This window comes from Littorina saxatilis, linkage group LG5 (assembly GCF_037325665.1).
Source record: "Littorina saxatilis isolate snail1 linkage group LG5, US_GU_Lsax_2.0, whole genome shotgun sequence".
Lineage (NCBI taxonomy): Eukaryota > Metazoa > Mollusca > Gastropoda > Littorinimorpha > Littorinidae > Littorina > Littorina saxatilis.
In genome coordinates, this window is record NC_090249.1 from 3,030,098 (window position 1) to 3,040,309 (window position 10,212).

A 10,212-nucleotide genomic window follows, 5' to 3' on the forward strand; every position below is an offset into this window, starting at 1 on the left:
CAAGCCGCACGTATGACTCTGCATGGGTGTGTACCTTTTACATGTCCATGTTCCTGTGGCTAGGCATGTTAGTGCATGATTTTGCATGATATTTCTGTCTCCAGTAGCAGCAAAATACTATTTTTTTTAATGATTTATTTAATATAATTCATAATAATGAAGACTTCTCAGCTGAGTTTGTTAATGTGGTACTGTGCCTTGATTTGATTCTTGAGCTCATTTTGTGAATCTGTGTTTGCGAGTCTCCCCCCTTTCCCCTATCCCATCTCCCCCCTTTCCCCGTCGCGATATAACCTTGAATGGTTGAAAACGACGTTAAACACCAAATAAAGAAAGAAAGAAAGTGTTTGCGAGCGTTACAATGACAATGAGTCTGTGAGCGCTGTTTTAAGTGTTCATTGTTGATGCTGTATATATCTCTGGTATCCCTTCATATTTCTCTATACTGACTTGCATTCCAGGCATCCAACATTTGTTGTCCGTAATATTTAATTCATAATAATTAATTGGACTATATTAACAAACACACAGAAAAACAAAAGAAATCTCTCCTATAAGACATACATTATAAGGAGAATGTATTTTTTTTTTACCTAATCCAAACGAGTTGCATTTTAGTCTCAGAATGCACCAGATTGTACAGATTCTAATGTACCATTTACATTTTTTTCGGGGGAGCATGCCCCCGAACTCCCCTAGAAAAAAGGGATTTCCTCTTTTTTCATCACAAGAGTCCCACCCCTGATTTTACAAGCTACAGTGCATTATTTTGTCAGTGTGTCAACTTTTAAACACAAACTGGTGAGCACAGTTCATGGCCAGAATTGTGTTGCAGCACGTGCATTACAAGCTTTTGACCTGGCATGTTTTGCTCCAATTTTATAGGACTATGAAAACCATTCTCTTTTCTACCAAAGGTAGAATCTTTCCACGTGTTCAGCTTGGCGTAATTAATCTGTCTGTCGAAAATGTTTCTAAAGCAAAACTCAGTCCTTTTGTGAACTCTGGAAAAGGTCAGTTTTAATAAAATTATTGACTTTGATTTTTAGCAAATTTTTAGATTGTATACATATTTTCTTGACTGGTCCATAATTTTTTGGGAAGAGTTTATATATATGCAAAAATGATTGCCCTGTGGATGTTTAATCAAAAACAAAAATAAAAGTGTGCTTTTAATATCTTCCCTCTGGCATAAATTAGCATAGACAAACAGATTGAGCTCAAGTTTTGAACATGATAGAAATCAAATTGTGAACATGAACAATGAACAGTGTGTAATTTTCTTAAACGCCTGCTTTGGTGAGGAGATTGTGAGTTAGTGTTCTTGTTCAATGATAATAAATTGTTCCCTCCCAACTCCTTGTTGATTAACAACAGTACAGCTAATGCTAAATACAGTTACAATTTAAAGGCATGTTCCTTCCCTCAAACAATTATGTGCACCAGCTCAGATCTGACCAAACTAATTTTATGTTCAGTCTGTGCTGCTTCGTGTTGGAAGCAGCCAGGCTGTACGTTGTTGGTATACATCTACATGACATGTGTTAAAATCGTATGAGTTAGTGAACAGATCTATGCATGGTGATGCAATAATGACTGGTTGCGTGAGAAGGGCCGCAGGCTGATCGATTAAGGCAGCCAATTTGCATGAACGTGTTGGAATGTATTGTTATTGTGTTTATCTTTCACTCAAGTTTTGGTGATATTACAACTGATATTTGCTTCGTATGTGCAAAACTACACTAAATATAACTGGAATGCATCGGTTTGTTATCTGAATGTTTTCCTGGGATTCCTGATTTGAATGTTTTCCTGAGATAATTGTTCCATGTATCTACCATGTGTTTAAAGCATTTTGCTTTGTTTCTTGTGAGATTAAATGATTGTTTGTGAATAAGGGCACATGCTCATGTGATACTTAGCATCGAATGAATCTCTTTTTACATTTAGTCAAGTTTTGACTAAATGTTTTAACGTAGAGGGACCCCCCCCGGGTTAGGGGGAGTCCCATATAGGTTGGGACGAGAAAGAATTTGCCAGATGCTCCCCAGCATGTCGTAAGAGGCGACTAACGGATTCTGTTTCTCCTTTTAACCTTGTTAAGTGTTTCTTGTATAGAATATAGTCAATTTTTGTAAAGATTTTAGTCAAGCAGTATGTAAGAAATATTAAGTCCTTTGTTCTGGAAACTTGCAGGTGATGTATTGCACTACGTTGCAAGCCCATGGAGAAAATTTTTGATTAGTGCTTTTGTGAACAAGAAACAATTGACAAGTGGCTCTATCCCATCTTCCCCCTTTCCCCGTCGCGATATAACCTTCGTGGTTGAAAACTGCGTTAAACACAAAATAAAGAAAGAACATAGAGGGGGAATCGAGACGAGGGTCGTGGTGTATGTGTGTGTGTCTGTCTGTGCATGTGCATTTTTTCGATAAATACTTTTGATGACGTCATATCCGGCTTTTTGTAAAAGTTGAGGCGGCACTGTCACACCCTCATTTTTCAATCAAATTGATTGAAATTTTTGTAAAGCAATCTTCGACGAAGGCCGGACTTTGGTATTGCATTTCAGCTTGGTGGCTTAACAATTAATTAATGACTTTGGTCATTAAAAATCTGAAAATTGTAATAATTTTTTTTTTTTACATAAACGATCCAAATTTATGTTCATCTTATTCTACATCATTTCCTGATTCCAAAAACATATAAATATGTTATATTTGGATTAAAAACAAGCTCTGAAAATTAAAAATATAAAAATTATGATCAAAATTAAATGTCCGAAATCGATTAAAAACAATTTCATCTTATTCCTTGTCGGTTCCTGATTCCAAAAACATATATATATGATATGTTTGGATTAAAAACACGCTCAGAAAGTTAAAACGAAGAGAGGTACAGAAAAGCGTGCTATTGCAGCACAGCGAAACCACTACCGCGCTGAACAGGCTCGTCAGTTTCACTCCGTTTTGCACAAGCGGCGGACTACGGTCATTGTGAAAAAATGCAATGCGTTCAGTTTCATTCTGTGAGTTCCATAGCTTGACTAAATGTAGTAATTTCGCCTTACGCGACTTGTTTGTACTTGTAGTTTGAGGTTACTTTGTTAGCTTCATTTTAATGTTCATTGTTGGATTCAGGATGCATACTTTAAATCTTCAAAGTAGTCATGTTTTTAAATGAATTAAATGATACAGTTGAACCTGCCCTGTCAGTTCAGGACCCCTTTTGGTTGGTCTCTTGAATGGTTGTTATAGGTATGCAGGTTCAGTGGAATGAAAGGCCAGGCAGCAACAACAAGTTACAATTTAGCCCCTTACCTGTGGCTCAGGAGCATAAAAATTAATGATATTACAATTAAGTATTGATCTATTGTGTGGTTGATTTTCCCAACATAAATTGTAGGTTCCATCCACATGACAGTTGATCCTAAGAAAGCTATCATGTGAGTTTCCAGTATCTGAAGAATATGAATCCCCCCCGCGGGTTTAGGGGAAGAATTTACCCGATGCTCCCCAGCATGTCGTAAGAGGCGACTAACGGATTCTGTTTCTCCTTTTACCCTTGTTAAGTGTTTCTTGTATAGAATATAGTCAATTTTTGTAAAGATTTTAGTCAAGCAGTATGTACGAAATGTTAAGTCCTTTGTACTGGAAACTTGCATTCTCCCAGTAAGGTAATATGTAGAGGTTACATGCCGAGTCTCAGTGATTATTCAAAATAATGGTCGAAGTTAGCGGATCATGAAAAATGCGAGCTTTAGCGAGCTTTTTCATGACCGCGAACTGAGACCATTATTTTTTATAATCACTGAGACGAGGTGTGTAACCTCTTTATTCCTCCTTTCTTCAGTTATTCAAAGAAAAGAGGAGTTTTTTTGCGAAAGTTTGATCGAATCCTATTCACTCAACCAGTCAACCTGCGCAGGCGATCGATTAATGCGCGGTTGTATAGTTCCGTGCAAATCATTCCATTCTGTTAACACTTCTTGTCAGTTTTCCTATTTTGGACTAAAATCAAGTACACAGATATGCTGTTACTGTATTCTGCTGTGGCGGCACAGGACGATATTGTGTGTTCTGTATATGTTTTGGTATCGCTTAGGATAATGTTCTTTCGTCAAATGGGACTAGCAGACGAACTTTTGCACCCGTGTTCCAACGTTAAAAACTGTATGAAGTTCAGTTTTCTGGGGAAAATAGTGTATGAAACCGCTGCATTTGGTTGCCCGTGATCTGTTTATTAAATGAAATATTGTTGAAAACTGACCGTCGGATTGCAGTCTGTTGTCGAAGAAACTGAGTGAAAAGAAATTTGAAAGGGGAACTACTCTTGTCGCTAGACAAAGTATGAGAGTTACTTGCCTTGGGAATTTGCTTGTGATGAACGTCTGTGCACAGCAGATCTAAAGGAATGCAAGTCGTATCATAATGAGTTCGTTAAAACTTTGAGAAAGTTAAGAAGTACTGACCCGAAAGCATACTGGAATCTTCTAAATAAAAATAAAAAGAATAGTTCCAAAACTAACTATCCAACTTGTTCTGAGTTTTTCGAACATTTCACTAAACTACAAGAGTGTGATGAAAATGAAATGGATGATAGTAATGAACATTTAAATGAAGCAAGTAATGAATTTCTTAATGCGCCTTTTACAAAGGAGGAAGTTATCAAATGTATAGACAAGCTAAAAAACAATAAGGCATGCGGTCAGGATAAAATAATTAATGAGTATTTAAAAGCGTCACATGATCGAATGATTGATATTTATGTATTGTTGTTTAATGTTGTTTTGCAGTCAGGAAAGGTTCCAACACAATGGGCCGTAGGTGAAATTATTCCACTGTACAAAAATAAAGGCTCTCAAGCCGACCCCACAAATTATAGAGGAATTACTATACTCAGCTGCTTCGGAAAACTTTTCAGTGCAATTTTAAATGATAGGTTATCAAACTTTTTGGAGAGTAATAACAAATTAGGTCAAGAACAAACAGGTTTCCGCACAGGTTTTTCAACACTAGACCATGTTTTTACTTTGCATTGTATATTAAATTTTTTTCTCAACAAAAAGAAGCGACTGTTTTGTGCATTTGTAGACTATGAAAAAGCGTTTGATAAAGTTCGCCGTGCATTTTTATGGGAGAAATTAGTTAGTTCTGATGTTAATGGAAAGTTTTTAAAAACTGTAAGAAATTTGTATGAAAATGCCAAATCTTGTGTTAAAGTTAATAGTGAGTGTTCTGGATATTTTCCCAGTTTGTGTGGAGTTAGACAAGGGGAAAACTTGTCACCGTTGTTTTTTGCTCTATTTTTAAATGATCTAAAGCCTTTTCTGTTGGAAAACAGTAATGGTTTACAATCTATGTCAAGAGAGGCTATTGTGGCTGGAATGGATGATACGGATGTAAATGCTTTGTTTCAAATGTTTTTATTACTGTATGCGGATGATACTGTGATCTGCTCAGAGTCGGAAAAAAACCTGCAAGAATGTTTAAACAAAATGCACAAATACTGTTTAAAATGGCGTCTAAATATTAATGTAAACAAAACGAAAGTTATAGTTTTTTCCAGAGGTAAAATTAGAAATAAACCACTGTTTACGTACAATGGCAATTTAATCGAAGTAGTGTTTGATGTAATGTACTTGGGCCTTAAGATTAATTATAATAATACATTTTCAGTCGCACAGAAGAATCTATATGATCGCGCTTCAAGGGCAATGTTTGTTCTTTTGCGCACTTGTAGACAATTGTCACTACCTGTGGACATACAAGTTGACCTGTTCGATAAAATGATTGCTCCAATTTTATTGTATGGATGTGAAGTATGGGGTTTTGGTTCCTGTGAACTTGCTACTAAACTTCAATTGCGTTTTTATAAAATTGTTTTCAAACTAAAAAAATCAACTCCAAATGCTATGATATTTGGTGAACTTGGAAGATATCCACTAGATGTTAATATGAAATGTAGAATGCTTTGCTATTGGTATAAACTGATTAGTCCTATTCATAAAAATAAGTTTTCAAGTATTGTGTATTGCTTTACTTATAGATTGTATATCAACAAGATGATTGAATCCAAGTACTTATGTTTCATTGAAAAAACCTTAAATGAAATTGGTCTCTCTGGCCTTTGGACTTCTCAAGAAAATATTCAATACTCAAGCACATGGTTTAAAAAGAAAGTAAAAAGAAGTCTATATGACCAGTATATCCATAAATGGTTTACAGAAATTGGAACAAAAAATATGTTTTGGAATTATCGAATGTTCAAAGATATTTTTGCATGTGAAGACTACGTCACAACCCTGCCATATCAGCAATGTGTTTCAATGATGAAGTTTAGAACATTAAATAACAATTTACCTGTACAGAAAGAACGTTATCTTAACATCCCGAGGTCAGAAAGAACTTGCACCAAATGTGTATCGCATGACATAGGTGATGAATTCCATTATTTATTTGTCTGTGATTTTTTCAAAGAAGAAAGAGCTGAGTTGTTACCACCTTACTATTGGAAAAAACCTAATGCACTTAAATTTAAAAAGTTGTTTGCTACTAAGAAAAAGAAATTGCTAAAGAATATTTTGGACTTTACTAATAGAATTTGTAACAGTTTTTCATAATTTTTTTTAATTTTTTTATATTTTTATTTATTTATTATATTAGCATATATCATGATTGTATTGATTGTATTTATTGTTCAAAATGCCCCCATGGGTTATGGACCAATAAACTTGAAACTTGAAACTTGAAACTTCTAGATTCAGAAAACAACCAAACTCATGGATTTTATATGGAGATTCATGTGTTCAACTTCAAGCCTGTAGTTGTTAATTTAAATGCGGTATGTTTGTATTGTTTGCTCCAGAGATGTATATTCGTACATTAGAGCGTTCGGAACTTTTCAGTCGCAAAAGTAGTACCGACGCAGAACAGCTTCTCAACCCATTGCGCTATCGAGGATTCAGGCTGTTGCTGGGTCGTTATTTGTTTGGTTGCTGGGTGTTTATCGAAAAATAACTAGCTCTACAAGTTTACAGAGGTAAAGAAGCAGAGGGGGGAATAAATTGTACTACGTTGCAAGCCCCTGGAGCAAATTTTTGATTAGTGCTTTTGTGAAAGAAACAATTGACAAGTGGCTCTATCCCATCTCCCCCCTTTCCCCGTGGCGATATAACCTTCGTGGTTGAAAACGACGTTAAACACCAAATAAAGAAAGAAAGAAAATTCTTATTAACCTGACCCCCTTTCTTAAGACACGATTTTCTTTCTTTCTTTATTTATTTGGTGTTTAACGTCGTTTTCAACCGTTCAAGGTTATATCGCGACGGGGAAAGGGGGGAGATGGGATAGAGCCACTTGTTAATTGTTTCTTGTTCACAAAAGCACTAATCAAATATTTGCTCCAGGGGCTTGCAACGTAGTACAATATATTACCTTACTGGGAGAATGGCATGCAAGTTTCCAGTACAAAGGTCTTAACATTTCTTACATACTGCTTGACTAAAATCCCCAGCATCGGGTAAATTCTTCCCCCTAACCCGCAGGGGGTATGTACGATTTTGTAAGATTTTCCAGAGGTTTTACTGAAAAGGGGGATTCCACTGTATAGCTGGTACATGTACTCACAACGGTTTCCACTACAAATAGTAGATTTTAATGTATTATTCCGATTCTTAATCTACTTTATTTTGTGTAAGCTGACAGACTAGCTGATACCCATATGTTTACACTTTGTAGTTGCAGATGTTTAGAACTTTGTTATGTTACATTCCAGTTCTCTTGTGGTCAGCCGTTCCACATGAAAAGAATTTGCTTGTGCAAATATTTTGATGCATAAAAAAGTGTATGGAAGTGACTCACAGTGCACAGCAATATTGAGTACATCAACAAACATACTCGGGCACAGCTGTTATAATGAAAAGTTGCTCAGATTAAAATATTATTAGCACTACTATGAGTTATTTCTATTTCTCTGATGCATGTTTAAGTTCAAATTTTAAGGTTGTTCATTGCTCTCTTTTATTTGCTGTTGTGTTATTAGTTCTTGATAAAGATTTTGAAAATATATTATTTTACTCAGAGAAAAGAGTATGTGCATTTGTTAAACGTGCACGCATATGTGTGTGTGTGTGTGTGTGTGCATATGCATATGTGTGTGTGTGTGTGTGCGCGTACATGTGTGTATGCATATGCATATTATGTGTATGTGTGTGCATACCTGTGTGTGTGTGTTCCTGTAAATGTGTGTGTGTGTGCATGCATATAGGTGTCAGTGTGTGTGTGTGTGTGTTTGCGTACATGTGTGTGTGTGTATTTGTTCATGCGTGCATGCGAGTGTCAGTGTGTGTGTGTGTGTACATGTACATGTGTCATTGTGTGTGTGCATGTGTGTCAGACTCAGACAGAGATATATATAGACATGCAAGGCTGAACGGATGGGACTGAGACAGACTGACAAAGTGAAGAAGGAGTTGCATGCAGTGCCAATCCAAATCATCATTTGGAAAAATACAGCATTGTCGGGTACAGGTTATTGCATATTTTTACACAGTTTGGTGGCAAAACTAAGATCTGCAAATACTGAAGAAGATACTTCAAAATATCCCAGAATTACTCAGGTACAGAACAGGTCCTGAATAGCAAAGCGGGCAACTTCCGTAGAACAGGTAATCTTGAACTTTAGTGTGTTAAATTCATAGCTCATAATTCAGAGGCATTTAAGTCTCTAAATGTGTAGAACCTGCACTTGTAATCATAACAAGTGATTTTATATCCCTTTGAAGTTACGGAATGAACTCCGATCATAGATCTATCCGATGAACATTTCGTTTACATGGGTCAAAGAAGGAATTATCCGTATGGTTGACAACGTACGCCATTTTCGGTGCATTTTCGTCGATTCAACAACCAAATTAATTAATTATGCTTAAGTTTGGAGCTCAATCCGTCATTTAATTTCACGACAAATGTTCTTTGGCTTGCTTACATGGACTTGTATCAAAAATAAGTAAAGAATGTCACTGGATTTTGAGCTATGAATTTAACACGCTAAAGTTCAAGATTACCACTTTAAAAGATGATTACTAAGACTATGCAACACAAAGTGGTTTGGATAATTTCTAAACAGAATTATTCATGAACTTCTGGGGTACAAGTCCAAGGGAAGTAGTCTTCGTTGATACTGTTGCGACCCATCTCGTCATCGGCGCTTTTCCGGAAATGACCTGCGCTTTGTTGGAATTCCAACAATGGCCGCCATTGTAGGAATTCCAACTTTGCGCTACGCGATTCTAGAAATGTACCGCGCGCATAGTGAAAATTCTGCTCTTTCTTAGAATGCGATGTAAAATGATACAAGTCATGATGGCCTATGATGATCCTTGGGTTTTAAAGTGATCAATGCTTAGTCTTGAAAAAGCAGATGCATTGTATAACGCACCAAACCAACCGAATTACAAAAAGCAAAAACACTTAATAACTTCGGAGGGCTGTAACAACACACTGAGTTCAACGACCCATCCCACTCGACCAAAACGCACCAATTTTACGTAATTTTTAACGTTTCAGATCTTACATTTTACAACAGCAAAAACACAACAAGAGTGTTCCGATATAACTTTTCACTGGTAACTATCGATTGTAATAATTTTTTTACTCAGTCTTAACTGATTAATATATGTTAAACTCACACAGTCTCTCTGGGCTGCAGAGACAGCATTACGTCCCTTTACTGAGTAGGCTCTTGTCACTGCATGGTAATCAATCAATCAATCAATGAGTCTTATATCGCGCATATTCCGTGGGTACAGTTCTAGGCGCTCTGCAGTGATGCCGTGTGAGATGAAATTTTATACGGCCAGTAGATTGCAGCCATTTCGGCGCATATTTACCTTTCACGGCCTATTATTCCAAGTCACACGGGTATAGGTAGACAATTATTAACTGTGCCTAAGCAATTTTGCCAGGAAAGACCCTTTTGTCAATCGTGGGATCTTTAACGTGCACACCCAATGTAGTGTACACGGGGGGTGGTTCGGACACCGAAGAGAGTCTGCACACAAAGTTGACTCTGTGAAATAAATTTCCGCCGAACCTGGGATCGAACTCACGCTGAAAGCGGCCAACTGAATACAAATCCAGCGCGCTACCAACTGAGCTATATCCCCGCCCAATCTAGGCTCTTGAAACGTAATGTGCAAGTCTGTGCGCT

General features: G+C 36.7%; 1 protein-coding gene across 1 annotated transcript in view; it reads left to right on the forward strand.

Moving 5' to 3' along the window:
- LOC138966079 (orexin receptor type 2-like) overlaps positions 1-10,212 on the forward strand; it is a 302,367-nt gene that overhangs the window by 114,209 nt on the left and 177,946 nt on the right. The gene's annotated exons all lie outside the window — the stretch shown is intronic.